We start from the raw sequence: 27,948 nt of genomic DNA, 5'->3' as shown, positions 1-27,948 counted from the left end.
ACAAGATTTCATCTTGTCCCTTTACCACTGAGATTGGGCAGAAATGCCTCCCTCTCTGGATTTCTCCAAACTCAGCTACACTTTGGTTCCTATTCTGAGATACTGACCCGTTGATTAAAATGTGTTTTTTAACAAAAGAAATGCCCATCCTTAAAGTTTTCAAGCCTTCTATCTGAAGATAAACAATGAGGGTTGTTGAACATCAAAGGAGAAAAGTACTGTGTTGTTGTCTACAACCCCTGAACAAACCTGGCAAAGCAGAACCAAAAGGTCAGTAGGCACTCTTAATGGTCAAATACTTTTTATATTGTCATCATGTTGGTGTGGTCAGAGTGGCAATAATAATAATGATGATAATAGCAACCTAGAGGGGGCAACCCTTGGCATATCCAAGAAAAAGGAGGTTCCCACCCCCTTTTCCTACCCAGGAAAAAAAAGGTTTGTTTTTCATCTTTCTAGGGAGTATAGCAGTTGTCAGTGTTCTAGAACTCTCATTGTCAAGCCAGTAAAACAAGTGTCTCTCAGAGGAAATAGTCCAGTAGCAATATCTAAAATAGGAAATTATTTGCATATAGAAAGTCTATGTAGCTTCACCTAACCAACACTTATTAGCAAACTGATCTACCATCAAACACAATGCCTTTGGTCCTAAATATCTTTCACCATTAGAATGTTGTTAGAGGTAACATACTGGCAAAATGGAGACAATAGTCTTAATACATACAGTGGTATGTAGTCTAGGTATTGGGAACCTTTTGTATGTTTGTGTGTGTGTATGTGTGTGTGTGTGTGTGTGTGTGTGTGTGTGTGTGTGTGTGATCTGTATCCCTTTGGCAATCTAGTAAAGCCACAGAGTAATATTTTTAAATCATTGAATGGAATGCTAAATTTTAGTTAGAGATCAGTCCTAATAAAGATGATTTTCCCCCATCCAATTTCACAAATGTTTTGAACTAACCATGGCCTCTAGGTTAAGAATTCCTGAACTTGGTAGGAAAAAGCTTTATGAAAATAAAAATATTTATTTTTATCATGGATCAAGTGTAAATCTCAAGACTTTTCCAATAATTTTAGTAAGAGTGCTCTGATGTTAGAATTCATTTTCATATATCTTTCCAATTAATTCAAATATATTTGAAATTGCTAAATCTTTACTCTGAATTTCTGTGAAAATTCAAGTACATAGTTGCCCAGAAATTGAGACTATCTATAAGTAAACCAAAGGCACTCTTTTGTACATATCACAGGTTTAAAGCACTTTGGCATGCTGAGGTTGAACATATTATTAAAAGAATTTAACTGCAAGAAGAGCTACCATAATTACAGGGCAGCTGGTCTAATGTTGACAAAACAACTTTTAAAAGCTTTCAAAAGCCTTAAAGGCTCGTCAATTAAAAAGGCATGAATAGTAATGTGCATTTTGCCCTTAACAATATAAACTGTATCTCATGCGAATACAGTGATGTTTTAATTTTAGAACAATCATTTATCGACTCCCACTACTAAACTAAACACAGGAATAAAGTCTAAGTTATGACTAGGTGAGTCCATTATGCTGAAAATAAAATAACTCTATAAAAATTCAATTACAAACATTGCCTTTAATGAGCATTTCCACACTTGCAAAATATTGTTAAAATGCCAATAATTAATGCCAGCATTTGAGCTTTTTCCATTACCAGGAGTGGGAAGGAAACTGGGAAGGGCTTTATTTGCTCTTATGACTACCTTCTACACTGGCAAATGATATTATTGGCTGTTCTTAAATATACAAATACATGTGAGCATAGAGGCACAAAAGCCTAATGATTTTAAACCTTTTCCAGTGGCACATTTTCTCTCAAGGCTTTGCCCAGAATGGATAATGTTCTGTCAGTAGTAGCAAACCCTCTAATCTCTACCTATCCTTCAAGAGACTGGTGATATGCCCTCCTCCTCCAAGAAATATTCTTGGATCAAGCTCTCTCTCCTCTGAGACCATATAGCAAGTCCAGCCAAGACAACACTCATTTATTAACTGCCTACAATGGGCTAGATAGATAATGTGCTAAGAAACTGAGGACACAAAGGTAAAATAGAGGCAGCTGTCTATCCAGTTGTCAGAAGTTGTCTATTCTACACCTTTGGCATATGTCCAATATGATACTTTATAACAATATAGTACAATATTTTCCATTTTCTTCTTTTGAGTGCATATATATTATTATTTTATTATTACTTAGTCCATATCATTCCTTCTTCCAAGATCTGAAAACTTGGGTGTAGTTATTCACCAGTGATAGAACATGAGATTAGGTCCTTCACAAATACTCAAGCTTCTAAGAAGACAAAAGTGAGAAGATTCTGTCATAATAAAGATTATGGTGTAGTAAACAGAATGCTAGTCTCAGAGTCAGGAGACCTGGGTTTGAATCTCACCTCTAGTGCTGGTAGAGAAGTCTCAACTTCTCAGAGCCTCAGTTTAACCAACTAATTCAAAGTGCTTTTTGGGAAGGAGAGTGAACCCTTTGCATACCTTAAAAACTTATATCAAGATAAATCATCATTATTATTATTATTATCATTATACAAGGTGATTCTTTTATTCAAAAGTTCAAATCATATAAGAATTAAATATTCAAGTAAATCAATTTTAAATGCCTATACAAAATACAAAAGTTCAAATTCTCTTAACAATTCCCTCACATTTTCAATCTTCATTTCACATTTTATTAATCTTTCCTTATTTAATCTTTCTAATTCCCTGAACAATCCCAAACAAGAGAGGAGAAAGTACTGTTTTAAAAATAATTTCAATTTCATTAAAAATATTCACTAAAATTCTCACAAAAAAAGAGCACTTTGTTAGGTTATGGGTTGGATATAAAGATAAATAAGACATGGTCTCTGCCCTCAAGAAAAGTACAATATATTAGAGATGATTTAGCCTCTTTAAAATAAATAGAAATTTCCCAAAAGTCTTAGAGCAAATTAAAACTTAAAGCTTGAAAAATAGTTAACAAAGCTTAAAACTACATTAAGACTTTTAGAATGCTCTGTATAATTCAGAATAGAACATGGCAAATTCTATTCTCTTTTGGGAGACAGTATGGATATTCCAGGCATTTTAGGAATATTTTTAGGAAGCCCATGCAAATATGCCCCTCTCTCTCACATATATTTTGACATAATTCCAGAAATGACTATTATGAAAATAAGACAAGAAAACAAAATCAAAGATGGAAATGTCAGAAAAGAGGAAAAGCTATATTTGCATATGACATAGAACATAGAAACATGGGATCATAGATTAAAACTGGAAGAAACCTAATATGTTCTAGGGTCTAACCATCTCATTTTTTATGACTATATACTTAGAAAACCCATAAAATAGGCAAAGAAAGCTAACTGCAACAAGGTTGTGGGTTACAAAATAAATACAAAAAAGATATAAGCTTTTACACAGTACAAACAAAACCAGGAAGAAACAATAATAAGAAATTCCACCCATTATATTCATACATTCACAAAGTTATAGAAAAATCCACCAATTGGATTAAACAGGGACATAGCTATCACCCTTTCCTCTCCCATTATCCCTGTAATTGGTCACAGACACCTGAATTTAGCAAGCAGCATTTTATTCTTAAAAACAAACCTGACTAAGAATAGTGAAATGACTGGAACCCTACCTCTCTCCACAATGGATATGCAAGTGAAGATGGGGTTGAGTAGATGACATTTTGATTATATAGGAAAGAACTAAATTCACAACATATTAAAAGTATTTATCAGTATCAAGAAAAACAGGAATATAATTTGTTCCCATCCCTGAGGATACAAAGCTGTAGGAGAGACTTGCTGGTATAAAAATATGAACTTAATTGTAAAAGTTTTTCTAGTAATTAGAAGACACGGGTAAGTGTCCCTGACCATGTGTTTTGAAGTCTTTATCCAAGGATCACTTTATAGAGTTCATTCATGCATTTAATTATAAGTTTGTATCAAAAGGAATGTGTTTGTCTTTCAGAAAATATGACCTCAAAGTTCTAAAGAGTACTTACCTATCTTAGATTTATCACCATGCAAGTAGTATTATTCAATAATGTGCCTCTAGGGAGCACAGTATATAATTTCTTAGGTTTACTGAAATTGTCATTTAACTATAAAAAAATCCATGAACATATAGTTATTAATAAATTTGAAATTTCATACACAGCTATTTCAGAGATCAAAAAATTATGAGAGGAACATGCTTGATACTAAATGAAGATCCCAAGCTGCTTTCTGGAGGATTAGGTGACCTCCTGATGGGCTGTGAAGTCTGTGAAACATCTGTTTTGATAACATATGTATTTAAAATTCCCCACATGTCAGTTTCCAATTACTACAAAATATAACCCACCACACCAGCTGCAGGTACAAAGAAGTAAAGCTGTTCATCGAGTTTCTAGAAATTTTATGGATTCTAACAGGATGCAAAGATTTTAACTATTCTTACATTATAATTTTAGAAAATGGAAATAAATTCACATTCCTATGTTTTCACAAAAGCCTTGAGGAAGAAATTATACAATTGCCTCACTAAAGACTAGACTGTTTTATGTTCCTCCTTTGAAGTCTCCCTCTGTTGCCTCCTTGTCACATGAAGATGACCCTTAGTTATCAAAAGTTAGGAGAAATGCCCCTCCTCTCCTCTCACACTACTGTCATTCTGGTGATGTCTACTTGTCATGGTCTTCCTAAAAGCATAGATCTCATTTTACAAATATTATGTTATCTCATTTGATACTCAAAACAATCCTGGAAGGTAGGTGCTCTCATTATCCCCATTTTTACAGATGAGGAAACTAAACTGAAGGAAAGAGGTTAAGTTGACCTGCTTAGACAGGTAGTAAGTGTCTGAAGCTGATGTTCCTGACTCCAGGCCTATCACCCTATCTCCTGTGCCATCTAGCTGCCATTATTTATACATTTGTGTATATTTCCAATGTTCCATCAACATGTAAGTATAGACCAAAAAGCAAGACTTGCTTTTTTTAAAATACAGATTGGCCCATATGCTATAGAAGTCTTTATGGAAATTCTTTAGAATTCCTTAGAATACTTATGCATTTCAAAAAAGAGAATGCTATGACATGTCATAACAAAGACTGTTATCTAGTTTAATGCATCACATGCCTATGTGATAGTATTCTGGAATTTCCCAGTTTCTATTTAGATATTGTCATTTGGCAGTAATATTTCATTCTATATTTTTGGATTTTTATATAAAATATGTATTTCTAAACTAAATATTTATAACTTTATACTTATATTTTCAAGGACAAAGGAAATTAAAATAAATATAATTAGCACCATATTCTAGAATTATGTAAAATATATTTTATTATTAGAAAAATATGGATAGTCATGTATGTAAGATAATAATTATGCTATATAATTGGCATTGCATCATCCTATAACTTCTAAAATTGCTTACTTTTCCACAACTATGAAATTATAATTATTATTAATTTGTTCATTCTTTAAACAAATCTTTATAGAACATCTTCAATGTACATGTAAGCTATTATATAATATACAAAGATGAGTAAGACACTGTCCTCGAGAAACTAATTTAGTTCATAAGCATTTACTATTCATGATGCTTAGTGCACGGTGCAGGAGGTAGAGGATAAAACAATACAGTTTCTGCTGCAAGAATCATGAATTAGAGAAAGGCAAACATAATGAGAGTCTAGAGAGTTTGACTTTGATTCCTGGGAAAATTCTAGAACATGTCATTAAAGAGATTCTTGAAGAGGCAGCATGGTTCCAGCCTTCCTTTCCAGAGTTGGTGCAGAGGACTCTCACAGATTTTTTACTTTAGCCAAACTTACCTATTTTGCTATTTCTCACATGTGGCATCTCAGCAGCTGTCTCTATGCCATTTTTTCCCTCAATCTGGGAATGTATCCCCTCTTAGAAGAGTTAGCTTCATAGCATCATAAAATAATAGATTTAGAACACAGGCACTTGGCAGGCTAACTAGTTTAATACCCTCATCTTATAAGTGAGACTTCTGAGTTCAAGCCACATAGATAGTAAGCATCTTTTAACGTTCAATTTAAATATTACCTCCTTCATGAGACTTCAGTTGCAGTGTTGTACCCCCTTAAAATTATATTTACTCATTAATATTTACATGTTTTCATTAACAGAATGTCCCTTTCTGTTGGCAATAAATGATTTGGCTTTTGCCTTTATATTCCCAGGGCCTGGTTTATTAATAAACGCTTTTTGAATGAACGATAGAATTCTCTACATAAAATTCAACCAGAAGAGAGATTCACTATAGATGGTGAGGGTCTTCAGATGCTCCTTTTATTGTGAGGACATCAAGTTGGTTTTTGTTTTTTTTCTTTGGTGAGGTTGCATCAAGTTCTAGCTTTTCATCTTTTGCAAAAGTGGTACCATCTACACCTTGGATCAAGTCCTTAATAAAAATTCTAGTTCTGTTGCTTACTATCTGTGACTTGAGGAAGTCACTTAAACTATTTGGATTTCAATCTCCTCATCTGTAAAAATGAAAGAATTGTATCAGATGGCCTTTGATGTTCCTTCCTAGACTAATGGCAATGATAACATGGCTTTTATGATCTATTCCAATTGTAAAGTCATGTTCTTTTGGGCCCATATTCCTTTGTTAAACTGCATAAACAAAAGCATTCTCTATTATTCTACTTCCCAGTTGACACTGAACAAATAATTACTACTTTTTGGACTCATTCATTCAACCAGTTTTGAGCCTACATCTTGCCATCTTTTCCACAAGGAGAACAAGAGACACTTCATCAAATATGTTATCTATGTCCATCTCTAAAACATTGCCTTGGGCAGTGAGTAGCACAATATAGCCTTGAAGTTAGAAAGACCTCAATTTGAATCCTATCTTAGATATTTATCAGTTAAGTGACCCTGAATAAGTCACTTAACCTTCCTCTACCTGGGGACTTTTTTCATTAGTAAAAATGTCTTATAATAAGCACCTATTTTACAAGGTTATTGTGAGGGTCATTTGTATAGCACATAATTTAAATATTTTGTAATCCTTGAAGAGCTATGTAAATGCTAGCTATTATATTATTTTCCTAATTCACTATTTACCAATGATCTTCCTAAAATGTGGACTAGTCCATTATGAGAGCCAACAAATGTGTGCTAAATCCTAGACTCTTCCAATGTTTGTTTCATAAAGCTAACTCTTAAAGAAATGAAATTAGTTTGTCCTCCCTGATATCAGGATTGTGCTGGTAAATATTTAATAAGTGGCTTTCTTTTTTTTTAGGTTTTTGCAAGGCAATGGGGTTAAGTGGCTTGCCCAAGGCCACATGGCTAGGTAATTATTAAGTGTCTGAGTCCAGATTTGAACCCAGGTACTCCTGACTCTAGGGCCAGTGCTTTATCCACTGCGCCACCTAGCCACCCCATAAGTGGCTTTCTTAAAAAAAAAAGTACATATGGCACATTTTTTAAGTTTAACTTACATTACTAACATTTTCTCCATCACTTTCTTAAGTCTAGCAATCAAAACAATAAATCATACCCTGATTTATGATATTCACTGACTTCCAAGTTGTAAATTTAACAATTAACTCTCTTAAACCAGTTGAAGCTAGCTTTAGAGCACCCTTGCCTGTTCTTGTTGAACCCAAACTAGCTCTTTGTTACCATCACTTCTTTTTCTAAATATTCATTAACCATTTCTTTAAAAATATGATAGAGAATTTTTCCAGGAGCAAGTGAAGGTTAATCTAGAAAGGGCATCAGACACACAGTTAATGAAACAAGCATTTAGCCTTTTATTTTTTAAATATAACTTTATAATTAGAATTATAACCTTGAATGAATCATATTTCAATACTTCATGGATTCATTATTTCATTGTTGGCACTACTCCTCCCAAAGAGACTGTAAGCCATCATACTTTGTGTGATATTTTTCAATAGCTTTCCATAAAGTCCCCATTATTCAGGAATTCTAACCTGCTTTATATCCTGGACTATTTTGGCAGTCTAGTGAAAGCTATAAATCCCTTCTTAGGGGAAAAAAAAATTAAAAGAATTACAAAATTTCACTTATAGATTAATGAAAATAAAAATACAAGTTTATGATCTCCTGAAAACTATCTATGGACTCCCAGGTTTTGAATCCCTACCAGAGCAAAAATATCCAGTGTGATGCAGACATTCCTCTGCTTTTTTAAAAATAGTTTTTCATATTCATGAATTTGCTGATCTTTATAATCTCATTCAATTCTAAATCTATGATACTATGACTATTTCAAAGAGACATTTCTTTAAGGCATTTTCCAAATAACTCTACTTTCAAATAGAGAGATGGGAGCTATGGTACACCTACAATGCAAAATATATTTTATTGTTTTTTCCGGTAGTGGTGATAGGTTTATAGTAATCCATCTATACTTATGATCCATTTAAAAGACAGGTTGCTTAAGTTTGAGAAATGGTGTGCAAATTGTTCAAGCTAACTGGCCCTTGTAGATGAATCTTTTGATACTATCCTCATTAACAAATAACAACTTCAATTAAGTAAATCATTCCATTATGTTGTTTAACAAGCATCCTGTCTATATCTTCCTTTATGAAATTTCAGTACCTTTTAATTATTAGGAATTTAACTGCAGAAAATAAAATTGTTTCAATATCTACAAGAAAGATATTGAGTTATAGCTAAGTAATAAACATGAATAGAAAAAAAATCAATTTCCTCTGTTTCCTTTATTCTATTAGGATAATGATAAGAAACTTTAACTGCACTATATTATACATTATAGATATCCACCATATCAAAGTCATATAATTTTGTGTAGAGGAAGAAAATATCTCCAATATAATTACAAGCATATATACACATATACATCTTTGAAAGTACAAAATAAACAACTGCACACTTATCAAGTACCTACTATATGAAAACAACTGGTTATTGGAGAAACAAATATTTGTTATTTTAGTCTTTCAAAACAGGACCCTAATATACTTCACAACCTTATTACAAATTATTCCTCTTCATGAACACTGGTTCAGCTGCCATTTAAACTGTATTTCTTGCTGTTTTTCTTTATCTCCTGCCTCCTCTTCTCCTCTTCACCATCATCTCTTGATCCCCCCAGTTGCTAGTACTTCCCCTCCCAGTTTTTATTGTTTTTCAGTTATTTCAGTCATGTCTGACTCTTCATGACCCCATTTGGAATTAATCAACAATGATACTGAAATGGTTTGTCATTTCCTTTTCCAGCTCATTTTAAAGATGAGAACATTCAGCCATTTAAGTGACTTGCCCAGGGTCACAAAGTCAGTGTCTGAGGTCAGATTTAAAATCACAAAGATAAGTGTTCCTGACTCTAGGCTCTGCACTTTTGTCCACTGAGCCACCTTGCTGTCCCCAGGGCATGGTAGTAACTTTTAAAATGCATGATGATTGATTGTTAGATTGGTTCAAAGATGAAAAACAATGTAGTCCAATATTTGAGGAGTTTAGAAATGACTTCAACAATTGAATTTCTATACTCTGAACTAGCTACCTTTTCCCCTTCAATGTACTTAACCTACTCAAGTTCCAAATGATTAAGTGAAGTACAATTTCCTTGAAAATTCACATGTCTCTATGTATCTTATATCTGGGAGAGAATGCTCCTGCTGATAGTGTCCTAGGAGAGGGAGCAGAAAGATTTTTTCTATGGTGACCTCATCAGTTAGGTCCTCAACAAATATTGAATAATAACTTGTGGAATTCACTTCCCCTTCTCTTCCTTACAAAACAAAGCTCCAGTTAGGGTTAAATGTACATTGCAAAATTTCTTCTTACATAACAAGAAAAACATTTATGCTTGTTTGATTTTTTAATTCTCTTTGTATGGATGTTATGAACATTTAAATCTTGTTATGTAGTTGTGAAAGTGAGTTAAAATGTATTGTTAAGTATGATTCTTAAAGTTCTTAGAAAGAAAACAACTTTACAAAGCAAAAATAATCAATTATAACTGTATATATGGCTTCCTTTAAAAATGAAAATCTAACAAAATTCAAATTCATGTGGTTCAGACAAGTTGGCATCTTAAATCCCTTTCTATTCTTGGATTTGGGGATTCTGGAAGATAGCATAGGAAAAAGAGGTCCAGATTTGGAGTCAAGACCTGAATCCTGCCTCAGATTCCTAAGTCTGAGCTGTAACCTCAATTTTTTCATCTGTAAAATGAGTGAGTTGGACTTAATGGCCTCTAAGCTATTTTCTAGCTGTAAATTTATAAAACTATTATTCTATAATCCTCATTTAGAGAAAAGCAAAATGAAATTTCTATTAAAGGTAATAACTAGGGAAAATATGTGGTAAAATTATCAGAAGACTTGAAATTTGGTGTCTCAGAGATATATAAGAAATCCAATGCCTTTCTTCCTTGGAGATAATTATTCGAAAGAAGTGTGAGATCCTTCTACACTACAAGAAGAAAATAAATGCAAATTAATAATTAGGGGAAATGTTAGACCTATTTAAAGCATTTTAGATCTCATGGTCATAAAGGTCAAGTACTTTGTCATATTAAGTTAGTTTGATTCATACTCTGAACAATGTCAAATACTTCTGGGGGAGAAACCCCATGTTATGGTAATAAAGAAAGAAGGGAAGGGAGAGGAAAAGAGGACAGGAAGAAGAGGATGAGGAAGAAGAGACAGAAAGAGAAAGAAAGAAGGGGAGGGGAAGAAGAGAAATGAGGAAAGGGATAGAAAGGGTTCAGAGGAGAAAGAAGACAGCATGAAAGGAGGGGGAGAAGGAAGAGAAGAAGAAATTATCTACTTAGGGAAATAAAAAAAATTAACCATAAATTAGTTCCCCTACACAACAAATACATACACACACACACACAGACAAAACTACCCTCATGACAAATATTATGTTGAAATTTATGGTTTGGGGTATAAATTATTTCTTCTTATGCTTCGTTAAATACTAAAGGTATTGCTGTCTATCTGCTCTCTCAAACATAGTTATTTTTTCAGGGGGGAATACTATAATCAATAGAGAAACAGAATTATCTGTAGATCATTAAATTTCCTTTCAGGACTAATATAAAGAACAGCATAAGTAGTTACAGACTTATGGATATAATGTCATACAAACAAGAAGAAATAAAGTAGGAAATATATGCAGCCTTTGTTTGACAAGTAAATTTACATATTATTTGAAAGGAATCATAATTGCTTACAAAATGGCATAGTACATTAATCCATTAGCCTCCAACTACAGTATTTCTCATTTTTCATTCTGAAAGGAAAACTGAATTTTTCTCACTAATGTCAATTAAACATTTCTTCCTAGCTCTCCTATTATGTTAAAAGTACCAGCATCCTTCCCAGTCACCCAGACTGACAAGCTGGGTATTATCCTTGACTCCTCAATTTCAAATCCTATAACCAATCAGTTACCAATTGTTTCAACCTTTCCACCATCTCTCATGCATGGGTTCCTTCTTTCCTCTGACTCTGCTACCATAAGCCTGGTAAAGCTTTTATTATCCCATGCCTGGACTATTGCAATAGCCTCCTGATTGTCTTTTTGGCTGAAGTCTCTCCCCACTCCAATCTTTACTCCACACAGCTATCAATTTGAGCTTCCTAACCTGAATATCTCCTTCTGGTTCCCTACTTCCTCCAAGTTTAAATACAAAATCATTTTTAGATTTCAAAGCCCTTCTTAAAGTGAACCCTTCATACCTTTCCAGGTTTTTTAAATACTTTCTTAATCTTCTCCACATACTCTGCAATCCAGTGATTCTCCTTGCTCTGGTTTTCTTTGCACAAAGCACTCCATCTCTATATTCTGGTCATATCTATAAATCTCTCCTTCTTCATCTTGGCCTGGTTTCCCTGACTCCTTCAAATCTCAACTAAATAAAGGAACATTATTTTCTGCTGTGCTGAAATATAGCACTAATTAGACATGTGAATCTACTAATTCCACAATTTTGCTTGGTGGTTAGCAGCCAAAGAAAGTTTGTGAGGTTTTGAGTCACTGAATATAATAAAGAGGTGTCAAATATAAGATACATAATAATAAATTTTCCTTAAAAAAATCTCAGCTGAAGTTAACCTTTTACAAAAAGTCTTTCCTCAGATCACCTCAATAGTTTCCCATTGAGACTTTCTCCAGTATAACCTTGTGTATTTTGTTTGTATGTTAATGGCTTATATATGGTTTCTCTAATTAGATTTTGAGCTCCTGAAGAGCAGGAATTGTCTTTAACTGTTCTTTGTATTCCCAACATTTGGCACAGTATTTGAGGGAAAATGGTTAAGAAATAAGAAATGTTTGTTGACTTGAATTGACCTTGGGTATCAGTTTATGCTTGCACCCTACTGCTTGGAACTAACAAGACCATCAAGAGAAGAGAATGACACTGTCACTACTTACTCCTTAGACATTCATCCTTCACTAAAATGCTTGCTTCATGGCTATAGAGGAGTGACTCTGCCTTCCTCAAACCTATGCAGAAATTACTGTTAACTAGGAAAAATCATGAATTTGGAAACCAAATTTGTCCTCCAAAATCCATTCTGGCTAAATCTTGTCGAAAAGCCCCATTGTGTTAGATCATTTCATGAGCTCCTGTGGTCAAAACATTCATCACTTCATACCCAATATTAAAAATTCCTAAAATACTGAGTGGTTGTTGAGTCATTTCAGTCATGTCTTATTCTCCATGACCTCCCAGAGCTTTCTTGTCAAACATTCTATAGTGCTCTGCCATTTCCTTCTCTAATTCATTTTACATATAAAGAAATTGAGTCCATTTATAATTAGACTCTGAAACCAAAAGGAATCTGAGAAATCATCTAGCCCACTCACATTATGGATGAGGAAATTGCCTCTGAGAGAGACACTGGTGTCACCAACAAGTTAAAGAAGCAGGATTCGTAAACTGAGGTTGACTCAAAGTCTAGTACCCAGTGGCCCCCATCTTTCAATAACTCAAAGACCAAGACTAAAACCTTCAAACTCAGATCAATCAACCATTGATGGTTCACTAATCCCTTACTACATGCCAGCCATAGTGAGGGTAGCTGGAGAGATAATGGCAAAAACAAAAATGAAACATTCCTGGATGAATATGGACATACAAATTCACACAAAATAGATAACAAAGTAAATACTCAGCAGGGCCACTAGACGGCACCATGGTGCACAAAGCAGCCAGACCTCCAGTCCAAGCCCACTCAATTTGAGTTCAAATCTGGCTTCAGTCACTCTACTGCATGACCCCAGGAAAATTTGTAACTATATTTGACTCAGTTTCCTCTTCTATAAAAGGAGTCAGAGAAGAAAATGGCAAACCATTCCAGCATCTTTGCCAAGGAAACTCCAGTTTCAGCAGGATGGGACAGCAGCACCTGGAAGGACTTGAAAAGACCTTGAGTGTTGGGCTGAATCTGAAGGAAGATAGGTTCTAAGAGGAGGAGTTGAAAAGGGATGCTAGACTTGGGGGACATAGAAGGTAGAAGAGCCAATAGGCCAGTCTGGCTGCTGCCAGGAGAGGGGGTGAAGAAGTGGCATAATAAGTCGAGCTAGGTTGAGGTCAGATGGTGAAGGGCTTTAAATGCCAAACTGAGGAATTTCTAGTTGATCCCAGAGGTAATCAGAAGCTTCTGAAGTTTCTTGAGTAGGGGAATGACATGGAGAGAAAATGTATTTTAGAATATCATTTTCACAGTTAATTGAGGTACAGGGTAAAGGAAGAGCCTGAAGGGCAGAGTCACAATTGGGTTATGAATTAAGGTGGCAGCCTCATCATTTAAAGACAAATAAAAATAGAAGAAATATGGTACTTTTAAGATCAAATATAGTTTTATGCTTACTATTTAAAATTTAACTAGCATTATTTCAACTATTCCCCTAATGATCTATCCTATTTGTAGATGACTTTGCAAAGACTGCATTGAGTCTAAGAATATAGCAGAACTCCCTAAATGAGATCTACAGTTATTCCAAATAGCAATTTCTGCACACAAAAAAAAAACAAAGAAGAACAAACTAGTGAATAAAGAAAGCCTGTTTTCCAGACTCTGATATATGCAGAATGGATGTTCTAGAACTGATCCTCTATAACAGGTGTGTCCAACCCCTGACCTGAAGGACCCTCAAAACCCATTCGTCTTGTAACCAGAAAATGTAGAAACAGATGAGTACATGCGTCAACATTGCAGCATCACAGACCAATTTAACCCTTTAACTAACATGGCTCAACTTTTTCAAGTAACTAACTGTGTAGTCTCAGACCATTACCAAAAGCTATGCATATAGGAATTAGGACCTTTATTTTAAAATGTTATATGATTCATTGTAATTGCAAAAGACAACTTTATTGTATGGTAGCATTAATTGCTATTTTGCAACAGGACTTTGAGAATATATTTCAATATTTTAGAAAACACCAATCATATTTCAGTATATTTGCTACTCCATTCTCAGTTTGCATCAATATGCATTCTACAAACTTGCAATCAAATATACAACAAAGAAAAATTTATTCAAAGAATCTTCATTGGACTTTTGTAAGTTGTACCTGCATTTCCCAATTTTGCCCTATTGCTCACAAAATCGCTCTTGAGGAGTACATATATTTGTGAGCAGCTTTTTTTTCAATATGAAGCATAGAAAAAGTAAACTAGAGCAAAAATTTCTAATGAGTATCTTAAAAATACTCTTTACATCACTGCAACCTCTATCAAATCAATCATAGATGCACTGATATAAATCAGGCTATGTTTACATGGAAAATGACAAGTTCTTATTTCTTGTTTAAAAAGTAAATGTTTTATTATTAAATGAATTAGTTTTATCATTATAATTATATTTTATTATATTTCAGTGCAGTATTACATTTTATTTTTGTACTAATTGTCAATATGGATTACTGTAGTCATAAATAAATATTAAATTCTATATGCAGCCTTTGACAAAATTTTTTGGGGTAATTGTAGCCCAGAAGAGCTAAAAGGATCCATGATCTAGATCCTCCATCTAACTACCTGTTTGTATCTTTTCATCCATCCATCTCAGATTACCTATGTGTCTGTAAATATATATGGACATATGCACATGTTGCTATTGTTCAAACATATTTTAGTGGTCTGACTCTTTTTTTTTTTTTAGATTTTTCAAGGCAATGGGTTTAAAATGGCTGGCCCAAGGCCACACCGCTAGGCAATTATTAAGTGTCTGAGGTCGGTTTTGAACCCAGGTACTCCTGACTCCAAGGCCAGTGCTCTATTCACTGCGCCACCTAGCTGCCTTGTCTGACTCTTCTTGATCTCATTTGGGGTTTTCTTGGCAAAGATGCTGGAGTGCTTTGTCATTTCTTTCTCCACTCATTTTACAGATGAGGAATTGAGGAAAACAGGGGATTAAGTAATTTATCCAGGGTTGCCCTCTCTGAGACCAAAATTGAATTCACAAAGATGAGTCTTCCTGACCTAGGACCAACACTCTATCCACTTCACCACCTAACTATCCCAAATACACATATACAATATGTCTGTCCTTATTACAAATAGTACATATAGACAGTAAAATAGGCCTGGAATTGAACTGGACCAGGAGGTGTTCAGGCTGGTTTGCCATTAGGAAAACAATTAATGCTTTTAATGACCCCAAGCTTCTCCCTGAAACAAAGGCCCACTTTTTTAACAAGGTTCTTCCCATGATGCTGCATAGCTATGAGTCATGGAATACCAGTCTCTGAAAAATTAAAACAGGAGTTCACCCAAAGGGCAATGGGAAAGCTTGTGTTAAGTGTGAGTAGGTTGCAACACATTCCCAACAAAGTGTGCTTGAAAGGTGGAATAAGGGAGAATATCAAAGAGAAGCATAGCACAAAAGAAGGTGGACCAGCTCTGTGACAAGAGTAATCAATAACTAAGAGACAACCATGTGTTCCATTGTTATCCCAGTCATTCAAAAGAGCCTGACATGTTGGGTGGACCTGCTAGGGAAGATTCATGGGAGGATGAGGACAAAAGTAGAGCTAGCTAAGAAGGCAGAGATGGGCAATGATCTACATCACTGAAGGGAATGCACAAATTAAAGAATCACAAGGCCACTGATTTATCAAAGTTAAGTATTATTCAATGATTTACAGGGAAATATTTTCATTTCATAAAAAATGTGCAAACATTCAATAAAATAATTCTCAAGGGAGGGAATGGAAAGGGATTTAAATCATTTACCCCCCTCAGAATATAGGCACACTTAGCCTGCAAATCATGGCTAGCAATGTTGAGTAAAAAAAGAAAGAACATTGACCTTGGTATCAGAACACTTGGATTCAAATTCTGCTTCACACACTTTGAAGATCATTTCAACTTTCTGAACCTAATTTGTAAAATGGGGATAATAAAGATTTGTTGAATTCATGTGACTTTTTTCCTTATTATTAACTAGATCCCTGATCAGAGATTCAGATTTTTCAAGGTGGTAAACAGATTAGCCAGGGGAGATTTTCCCCTGAGAGCCAATGTTCCTATCCCCTGTACATAGATCATATTTACTTGAGTCTTTAATGAATTTACACACTGCTATTGATGCCATTAGTTCTATAGTGAAACTGATGTTCTTCAAAATTTTTTATTGGGGGGAATCATGCTGGTAATCTGCCAATCCTCCTGAATAGCAATCTTTTTTCAAAAGTTTTCACAATCTCAGCTGAGTTCTTTTACCAAAAGCAGTTGATATCTGATTCCAGTCATTTAACTTCACCCAGTTTATGAATTAAGTCTAGAACATCTTACACATTTAATTTTTGTTTACAAAAACGTCGAGTAGCTCTAGCAGTGGGAATGTCTATAACAGCTTCCTCCATAAAGACTGCCTTTGCTGTCTCCTTTTCATCTCTAAGTGTACCTTTTTGCATTGTAATAATCAAGTTCTCTTTGATGTATTCAAGAAATCCTTTATTATTGGCTTTGGAGCATCTCACAAGCTCTTCTCCAATTCTATTTTAGCCTCCTTAATTTATAGTCTGCATCTGATCATCTTTTTATGGGTTCACTCTTTCTTCACTAAGACATTCTCAAAAATATTTTTGGAAGCTGCATTTTTCTTTATTTCTCAGTTCATAGATAATTAGACTTTTTGAAATGGAAGGGACCTTAGAGTTTACAAATTTGATTGAGAAATGAAAACAGATGGGTGGAGGAGATAGGGTACAGAGCTGCTGGAAGCCACCAATTATGCCTGAGGTGTATTTAAGGAATATCAGAATCTTGATGATGCTACAATTAGAAACATCTTGATGGAAACTAGCTCCCTGGTGTGATGGGAAGGAATGTGGACAGAGAATTCATGCTATATTTGAGAGAGAGAGAATGAAAGAGTATCCAAGATCCTGGAGCCTTGACAGTTGTGGGAGAAAATCAGAGGATGATCCAAAGAAGAATGGGTTAAAATCACTGTGTGAGTGTGAAGGTAATTAGGACACTGAAAGACTGATCAGCATGAGAATTCAGTGTGACAGTATATCCATTTAGACAGAGGGAGAATGGACTGTATTCTTTATCCTAGTGCTTCCCTAATATACTAGTAACTGTATTAGAAGCTATGATGATAATGCCTCTTCAGTAGCTATAGCTTATTAGTAAATTTCTGGTGGTTTCTACAAGTGAAGAAGACATTCTTGAAGCATTGGTCACAAAGGGGACATGGAACAGAGGACAATGAGTAACAATAACGTGGCTGAAAATAAGAAATACCTAATAATCTAGTTCAAACTACTGATGTATGAATCTTCTCTCTAATATCTCCCACAATCACTCTGGGAATGCCATCAATGACTAGAATTCTCCATCTTCCAAGATAAGCAATCCATTTTTAAGGACATCTATTTGTTAGAATTATTTTCCTTATATTGGTAGAAGCCTCTTCTACCTCTAACTTCCACCCATTGATTGCAAATTTCTTATAGAGATTGAGAGAGATAGCTGTCCTTTGTAATCAAAGAAGATCAGGATATCAAGTGAATGATGAAACTTAGTGAAACTAAGTCTCAGAGAGGTATGACATACACATTATGTTGTGCAAAGACATATTTCTTGTTGCCTCTTCCAGAATTGTCTAAACTCTGTGACCTGTTAGTATAGAAAACCAGACTATTAGTGATAGTCTGGACACAGTGGGAGCCTTTTAGGTGTGTTCCTTTTAAGTAATCAAGTACTTGAAGAGTTTAGTGAAGATGGTTTAGTGTCTACCAATAGTATTCAGAAGTCTAATCCCTCCTGTCTCATAAAAGATTTGAATATTAAATCTTCCTCATTCCTCCACTACATTCCCTTGACTAGTGTTAGGAACCATTGTGTATGTGGAAGCATTGTAAATTATCTTCACCTGGTGTCCTTGAACACCAGAGTCTTATCTTACTAAGTGCCACAGGAATGGGAGTGGATTAGAGACTGGAAAAGTATTAAAGCACTGGTGCTTTGGTAGATAAACAGAGCACTTGGAGATCTTTTGGGGTTTTTTTGTTTGTTTGTTTTTTTGCAAGGCAAATGGGGTTAAGTGGCTGGCCCAAGGCCACACAGCTAGGTAATTATTAAGTGTCTGAGACCTGATTTAAACCCAGGTACTCCTGACTCCCAGGCCAGTGCTTTATCCACTAAGCCACCTAGCCGCCCAAACTTGGAGATCTTGATGGAGTACTTGTCTCCCTTGTCTCCCTTGTCTCCCTTGTCTCCCTTGTCTCCCTTGTCTCCCTTGTCTCCCTTGTCTCCCTTGTCTCCCTTGTCTCCCTTGTCACCCTTGTCACCCTTGTCACCCTTGTCACCCTTGCCTCCCTTGTCACCCTTGTCTCCTGCCCCTCCAACTTTCACCTGGGGAAGATTGAGGGAGTCCAGAAGTGGGACTCAACATAAGAGTCTGGGAAAGGGACTCAACAGACCAGTTATGTTTAAGTATCATCATTTAATATGCTTTTTCCTGGGAAAAGATGCCTCAACTTGATATCACCCCTCATAAATATAGCTCTAAGAATTGAACACATTCTGAAAGGAGCCCTATCCATACAAAGGGAAAATAAGACCGAGCAAGCCCTCTGTTGCCCTGAATTCCATACTTGTATTTCTATTATGAGTATTTTGTTTTGTTTTTCATCACTATAGAAACTATTGCCTCCTATAGTACTTACATCTTCTTCACATACATTGCTGTCTAGCTATATTTCCCCCTTTATACATAGAGTTAATATTTTCATTTGAAGATTTGGGCATGTGGTTTCTTTGTTTATAAAAATGTGTGTTTTGTATATACGCTTACATATCCAGTAAAAAGGTAGATTTCCAAGAGTAAATTTCCAGGTATTTTCCTCCATTCAAAACACAATAGCCATGAGCCACATACTGTGAGCTATGTGATGTAATTGTAATTTTAAAAAATCACTTCCATCTTTTCTTTAACATGTAGTTCTTTCTGCTAAAACTGAACACTTCATGGAGTCCTTTAGTACTCCCTCACAAATCAGAATGCTCTACTTTCTTCTTGCATTCATTAACAGTGGCTTTCTGTACTATGGTTTTATGTCACAGTTACTCAACACTAAATCCAATATGTTCTCTTTCCATGATACTTACAGAAGTTATTAGTTAGATGAAATAATCATCCTGATGAGATATCAGAGCTGTGAGACTTTGAAGTCAGAGAACCTGCAATATATGTCCTTTGATCTGCTACTCCTTGTATAACATTGTGTAAATGATTTGATCCTTGTGGGCTTAGTTTTTCCTTTAGTAGAGTATTGGTCTTTTCAGTTCAGTCATACTGAATTCTCCATGACTCCATTTGGAGTTTTCTTGGCAAGGATACTAAGGTGATTTTTCATTTCCTTCAGCTTATTTTATAGATGGGAAAACTGAGGAAAGTAAGGTTAAGTGACTTGCCTAGGATCAAATAGTTAATGTGTCTGAGGTGAGATTTGAACTCAGATGGATGAGTTTTCCTGATTCCAAGTCTGATGTTCTATCTGCACCACCTAGATTTTATAAGGGTAAGCTACAGGTGTCTAAGTTCCTTTCTAGTTCTGACCTTGGGAACTCCCTAGAGATTATTGAGGTTTCCTATTAGTATCATTATTACTATTATTATTCTTCATTTGTACATCACTTTAAGTCTGAAAAAGCTCTTCTATATACTATCTAATTCAAAGCTCACAACTAGGCAGCTGGTTGGGGTATTGGATGGAATGCTGGGTTGCCTGGAGTCAGGAAGATCTGAATTCACATCTAACCTTTACTAAATGTGTGACTAGGAGTATTTCACTTAACTTATGTTTGCCTCAGTTTGCTCATCTATAAAATGGAGATAATATTAGCACCAACCTCCCAGGATTGTGGTGAGGATCAAATGACATAATAATTTTAAGGCATAGTGCCTGGAACATAAGAAGTATCATATAAACATTAGCTAACTTTATCATCAACATCTCAGTTTTACAGCTAAGGAAATTAAGTCTCAGAGAGGCTAAATAATTTGCCCAGGATCTCATTGCTAGTAAATATCTAAAGACCCATGCTCAGTCCTATGCAATCAAAGCCAATTCTATCTATATTTATGAGTTCATTATGTGATATATATGCACACATACCTATATAATATATGTATATGTGTGTGTGCATTGTACACACACTTAGATATACAGTAAAAGAGAATTTTCCAAGAGTAAATTTGAAAGTGATTTGTGTATTCTATACTCCACATATGACATCCATAAGCCCATACTGTGTGAGCTATGAGATATGATTTTTCCTTAATACATCAGATCAATTTGTTATCTTATCTTCTTCTGTAAACTATTTAAGAATTTATGACTTTTGATAAGTGGGAATTATGTTCACAGGATGTTTCAGTATTAACTTATTAATTTGTTGTCCTTATTGTGTAAGTGGGGTCTACATTTTTATAGATTAAAAATGCCCATAAAAATGTATTGAGAAATGAAGAAAATAATCATTTGTTGAGTTCTAACCATAATTCAAGCCTCTCTGCCTCAAACTATCACCCCCCCCCCAACTTTTTGCTAAAATTCCAACCCTGGTCTATCAATCTTTTGGGTCTTTAATCTTCAAGAGTGTCTTATTAAAATGGCTATAAACCCAAGTCATTCTTTAAAACATTTCAAGTAGCTGCCTTAGTGGAAATTAGCTGTTGAATTAGAGTAAAATGGTCTTACTATGGATTGGTAAAAGAGAACAAGAAGGACACTCTTCAAAAGAGAAAAGGAGGAGAAAAGTGCCAGACCTACACTCTACTTGATAATTTTTTACCATAGTTGGCCCTGATGGTGTATATAAAACAGTAGATTTTAAAGCTTCATTTAGAGAAAAATAGATTCACAAATTACCTCCAAAGAAAAATGTATCTATCTTCTTAACTGAAGGTTCTAGCATTTTAAACTAAACAACTAATACTTGCATACAATCACTATAGCATGTTAACCATACTAAGTCAGCGCATTACTATAACCATCTTGAAGTTAAGGGAAACCTCTGTTTTAACAGGGAAAGCTCTTCTGTCCTGTAGTAACCAAGTGCCTTTTGATAGTGTGGAAATGAAAATTGAAAACAGATAGGCATTTTACATTTAAATGGGTTTAACATAAATGTGCATTAAGTCATTTCATGGACGATTGCACAAATATCTTTAGCAAACTTAGCACACGTGTGCACACAGTAGCCATTAATGTCTGCAGTATCTGAGAAATGAACTTCAGATCCAAATGGGGGGGGGGGGGACCGCCTCTAGGTCCCCAGCTGGAGAAACTGTAGTAGGGCTCTAAGGGGCTCACTCTAATAATATAACAGCAACTGCAATGGCTGGCCAGACCACAACAGAAGAGAGTATATGTCACTGAGAACCAATTTAACAAGAGAAAAAACATTTCCCCAGAGTACCTCAGCTCCCCCAACCTCCCACAAAGAAAATTGAATTTTGGAGGTCACACCTTGGGCAGGTTACCAGAGCGAGAAAGCTTAACATTCTTTATGTCGTATGCCCCGGCAGGTTAAATGCCATTCTACCCAACGTCTCTGCAGAGGGCTGGCCACTGGAACCAGAACACTTTTGAACTCTCTAGGAAATGCCTTTGATTCTGAGAAGACAGATGCACTTGAGCACGCGGGCTGCAGCAGCGGCTGCTGCGAGGAGCCCGGTCCACTTAGGAGACTTTGGAGAAGAGGCCATTGTTCCGGACTCTGACCGTGTGCCAAGGACTCCCTCCGAATGTGCCGCGGGGGGCAGTCTGCGGCCTCATTTTGCAAGTTTCTAGTCCACAATGGAAAAAGTAAAGGGGATGGTGGGGAAGCGGAGGCAAGCCGGCAGTCATTTAGCACACGGTTCGCTTTCATGGGACGCAAATATGAACCGGCAGGAGAGACAGAGAACAGAAGTTTCCACGTCAGACCGAAACGAACTATCTGGTGGGGTTGGGGTTTTGTTTTGTTTTGTTTTTTAACTAAATGGGATCCTGGCTCAGGGAGCTAGAAGCCTCGGGTTGAGCCCTGCTCACCCGAGCGTCCTGGGGAAGAAGGGCGTCCAGGGATTGCTGAAGGCTTTCCCCCAGTTCTCGAGCGGAAGCTAGAAGCTTCGCCTCTTGGCACTGCCACCCCGGGACGCCTCTGCAGCAACCTGTGGACCGGCTCAGAGACTGTCTGCAGGGAAACTCTCCATCTGGAGTTCCCAGGGGGCCCCCACCTCACATGAGAATTCAGGGCTCCTGCCTTGAGCCATGAACTTGGCACCTCCCTGCACAAATTCCCTCATTGTCTCTCTGTCTCTGTCTCTCTGTGTTACACACACACACACACACACACACACACACACACACACACACCACATACACCCTACCTTTCCACTTGCCTTGACAGCGCGCTCCCTACTGGGCGTAGTGTCCAGCCCTGGGGGCCGGGGTGAGGACCCCCCCACTACACACACACACACACACACACACACGCACACACACACACTCGCACCCTCCCCACAGCAGCGCGGCTCCTCTCTCAGAGGCATCCCAGTCAATCGGGCAGCTGGGAATGGCCGGAGGGTCCGAGCACTCGGGGCCCCGGGCCCGGATTAGCGCCGACAGGGTGGAGGGAGCCCGGCTGCGTTCGCGCCCCTCGGGAGAGCCGCCTTCACTTACCAGAGCCTGGCCCGGGTTCCCGGCCCGAGCTGCCCCATCCCACGAGTGCAGACTGCGGCTCCCCCAGAGTGTGCAATGCGGAGCCCAGCCAGCGCGCGGCCGGAGGCCGGGAGGGGAGCGGAGCGGAGGGGAGGGGGCGCGCGGGAGGAGAGGGTGGGGGGCTGCGAGGGGCGCGCGCTGTCACTCCCACTTCGCCCCCTCCTGCCAGCCAGGGAGCCTTCCTCCGGCCAGCTTTCCAGCCTCCGGGGGCTCGGGGCCAATCACCGAGCGGCTGGAGAAGCCGAGCCCACCGCCGGGCGTCCTCATTGGCCCGGGCCGAGGAGCCCAACTCGCGAGTAGTCAGCTGGGGAAGCCAAAGTCAAGTCGGGCTGGCGGGCGGCGGGCTCCCGGTGCCTGGGAGTCCCGGGGCGGCCGGGGAAGCCAACAGGGTCAGAGCGCAGCCTGCCCTGCCGAAAGGGAAGGAGGCATCATGAGACCCTCCCGGGCCGGCAGTCCCGCTGAGCTCTTCGTTAGAGCCGTGTTTTCTCAGGCTGCATCGCCCCTTCCTGTTTGGAGTCTATCCCCATTCACCACCTCACTTAACCTAGGACCTTTGGGAATCCTTGGGAAACAGCAGAATGCCAGGGAAACCACGAACCCTCAGAAGAGCCACTCCTTGGAGAAACGGGGACTTGAAATCCCAAATGTACCTAAAATAGAATAAATAAGATTCGTGGAACGCAGGAGCGTGCATGAAAAGAGAGCAGTTCCAACTGTAGACACCGGGGGCACGGTCAAGGCCGGGCTATTTTTACAATAATCCTGTAGAAGTGATGGGATGCTATGTGTTTGCTGGAGAGAGCTGATGAACAGCATCCATAGATTAGAAAATTAGCTGCTGGGGGGGGTGGGGTGGACAGAGGCAATAGTTATGCCCGTTTTGACCTCCCACCTCCCTGGAGTCCACACACAGCCCTCCTCCAAAAAAACTGGCATAAACTTCCCCAAGCTGGGTTGATTTTCATCTCAATGTTGAAAATCATTTTTCCTCCCTCCAACTTGTCAATTTGGAGCCCAGTCCCCTGCAGAGACGTCCGAGAGGTGTTGAGGACCATCTTGGAGCTAATCAGTTCCCTATCCTGCCCGCCCAATGAATGAATCCTTAGTGAAGCTAATAGAAAGTTTTAGGGAAGGTTGGAGGAACTGACTTAGGAAAGCTGAAAACTGGAGGAAGGCCAGTAGGAAGGAGGCAGACTGGGTTGAGAAGTCATCAGAGAACTCAGCAGTTCACCTATTATCCAACCCTTACAGTGTTTGTGGAGGAAATCATTCTCTTTAACCATCCACTGAAAGATAGAATAGCAAAGCTTCAAGGGTATCCAACCCTTTCATTTTACAAAAGAGGAAATTGTGGTTCAGCAAAGTGGAAGGTATTTTGACCAAAATATCCAACTAGTAAGCAGCAGAACTGAGACTTTTTACAAAAACAGAGCTCTTTTTCCTTGTTTCTTTTCCACCCTCTGGCTATCTCTAACTATCCCAATCTTTTCATTGTCCCTGAGATTTATGGAAATAAGTTAAATTCAATCTTAAGAAGAAGGAGAATTAAAAGGCTTCCAAACAGAAAACATAATTGTTTGATTCAATAAATATGCTTGGTTGTGGAGAACTCCTAATAACCTATAAAAGTTGGGGACAATATTAGATGATTCTATCCTTTAAATTTGTTGCTTTTTGTTTTTTATCTTTATTCTAGAAGACCATGACATGCAAGAGAATTGTATTTAAGAGGGTTAGCAATGCAAAGTCACAGCCTCACGTTCTCATCCAGAGAGCCATCTTGATCTAGTGGCCAAAAATGGATCAGAATGACTGGAGATGACCCTGGTTGACCTTGGATGACCTTGGCATTTTGAAATTGAGGCAATGCCCTTCAGGTAGAAACTCACTGAAACCAGGGGTTTAGTAGTCTAGTGCATACTCAATGCCTTACACAGGATCAAGTTAGAGTAGGCAAGACTTATTACCTCAGGAGCATAGTATTAATTAAGCCAAAGTCAAGGAAACCCTTCCCCTAATGCTCAATTAGTTTCCTAAAGATGAAAAAATTCTTGTATTGTCAGGCTACACACACACACACACACACACACACAAACACACACACAAACACACCAACGCACACGCAAAACAATTTGACTTGCCTATCCCTCAAATGCATGCATAGTTCTTTGGTCATAAGAAGGATGAAGTGGAAGCATTCTACAAAACTCATCTTTATCTTTGGAAAACAACTAAATTACTTCTATTGAAAGTAATTCAATATACTGTAATTGTCTTTTTTTTTTAGTTTTTTTGAAGGCAATGGGGTTAAATGGCTTGCCCAAGGCCACACAGCTAGGTAATTATTAAGTGTCTGAGACTGGATTTGAACTCAGGTACTCCTGACTCTAGGGCCGGTGCTCTATTTACTGTGCTACCTAGCCACCCCATGTAATTGTCTTTTTAAGAGCATATTATTGTGAAAAGTTCTAAGTAGAATATTGGTTTTCAAGGCTCATCCTGAAAAAAGTGAGCTCATGTATTTAAAAGTAGCTATATTATGATGTCTATAATACTTTTGTTCTTTTCAGGTTAAATAGCACATAGATATGTCATGCATTTTGCCAAGACAAATTTTAGGAGAAATTCTCAAGAGGAGACACAAAATATTAGAGTTCCATTTGCTATCTAAAAGACCTAGAAAATAAGGAATTATTCTAAGTGATTTACAGGGTTCCTACTTTATGTTTCCTCTTTTCAGAGGCAATTTACAAGGTAAAAGAAATAAAGGAAAGTTCAGAAAATATTTATGGACTAATAATATTGGTATCTATATGTTATGTGCATGGAGGGGTATGTATATAAAATATATATGTACACATTCATATTATATGTATATTATACATACAGCTATGTGTATATATTCCCCTATGGTTTAAAAAAATCACCTATAATTCTGCTCCCATGCATGGGAAGGGGGAGGATATATGAACCATAGGTTCTATAATTCATAGAGTTCAGAACTTTTTATTCCTACCTTTTTTCCTTTGTGTTTCATTCTTCTACTTGCCACCCTCTTGATATTAATGTTATTGCCACTTTTGACTCCTTAAAATTTCTTTTCTTCCTGACTCCATTCATGAATTATTTTTTCTACATTTTCTATGACATCTTTCTTAATAAACTGGGTCAGAGAGAAACATTGTTCATGTCCTTTCACTTTTCTCTGAAGCAAGAACATACACACATAAATATACATATATACATACATGTATATATAAATATATATACATGATTTCAGGGAAAGAGACTACAAATGTATATTTGTGTGTTGTGTTTTTATATACATGAACATATGCAAAACATAAACAATAAAGCACAGAACATAAACAAAGTAAACATAAAATTTCAACACAAGGAAATAAACTTCATTGATCTCACTGAGATATCATGGGTTATGAGTCACAGCTAGAAGAAAGTATTTTGTTCAGAACAAATTAGTCCAGTAGAGTATGCTATGGAGCAGAATTTTGTGGTTAGGTGGCATATTTCATATTTTTAATATCTCAAGGGAACATGATCTTATAGACACAGATTCTAATGTTGTAGGCTAAAATTCATCTATATCTTTCCTCTCTTCCTATGAAACTTATATTTTTTATATTTATTTTATTTTTTATATTTATATTTTAATTTTTTTATGGAGGTAGGAAAAGGGATGGTTCACTCAAGGTTCTAAAGACCCTTCCTCTGGTTCTTTCAGTATGACATGGACACTAAGGCAGTTTTGAGGCAGTTCATCAATTATCCTGTGTTCCAGTTTTGAGGCAGTTCATCAGTTATCCTGTGTTCTCACCAAATGATTGATCCACCATCTTTTCTGATCACACATCTCCTAGATGATACTTTATACATCACCGCTTGTATACGTTGTTGGTAATATAAGACCCAACGTGAATATTTTCATTACCATTTGAGTTGCTGAGAATTTTGTTTCCAGAAAGATGAGGTACTCCATGATTTGAATCTTATAACATTTCTAGGAGAACATTGATCTTAAAAAGATGATTTTTCCCCCTTTCAGGGAGCAACCTGAAATCACCAAAAAACAAACAAATAAACAAACAAACCTCAAGTTCCTAAATCTAGTACAGTCAACTGTCTTCCTCCTGTTCAATTTTGGTTCTAAATCATTGTTCTTCTATAGTGTCAATTTAAGAGCTATATACTGAGGGACCTTGTCTGTAGGCAATTTAGTTAACTGCTTATTGATTATAGCCTAGATAAAAAAAAATTCTTGTGTCACTAGTTTTTCAGTGAAGATTATTAAGTTGACTTCTCTGTGGATCTCATTTAGGAGGCTGAGTAGAATCCTAGAATTTAATGAAATCAGCATGCATGCGTCAAACTGGGAGCATCCAGAAACTCTCACCACCTATCTTTACTATACATTCTTCATAACAATGGCACACACCTTTGACAAAAACACAATTCCTTATTATATATCTTGCTTAATATTGAAGATCAAACTATTATAATTTTTTTTGAAGTTATTATAATTGGAACTATTAAGGAACCTTAAAGGCCTCAGCATATTCATGGAAGGCACCTGGTTGTAGGCTGCCTTTTGCTCAGCCTAACAAAATTTCTTTTTTTTGTTTTTGTTTTTTTTAGGTTTTTGCAAGGTAGATGGGGTTAAGTGGCTTGCCCAAGGC

General features: G+C 36.9%; 1 protein-coding gene across 1 annotated transcript in view; it reads right to left on the bottom strand.

The window, feature by feature from the left end:
* The window catches only part of LYPD6 (LY6/PLAUR domain containing 6), a 154,980-nt gene extending 131,677 nt beyond the window's left edge, over positions 1 to 23,303 (bottom strand). Inside the window, exon 1 of the mRNA XM_074215145.1 lies at positions 23,216 to 23,303. The gene's annotated coding sequence lies outside the window, so the exon portion shown is untranslated. The remainder of the gene's footprint in view (positions 1 to 23,215) is intronic.
* Between the last annotated feature and the right edge of the window lie 4,645 nt (positions 23,304 to 27,948).

Source organism: Macrotis lagotis, chromosome 1, assembly GCF_037893015.1.
Source record: "Macrotis lagotis isolate mMagLag1 chromosome 1, bilby.v1.9.chrom.fasta, whole genome shotgun sequence".
Lineage (NCBI taxonomy): Eukaryota > Metazoa > Chordata > Mammalia > Peramelemorphia > Peramelidae > Macrotis > Macrotis lagotis.
Note: the sequence above shows the minus strand (reverse complement) of the source record. Positions and strands in the feature narration are given on the sequence as shown.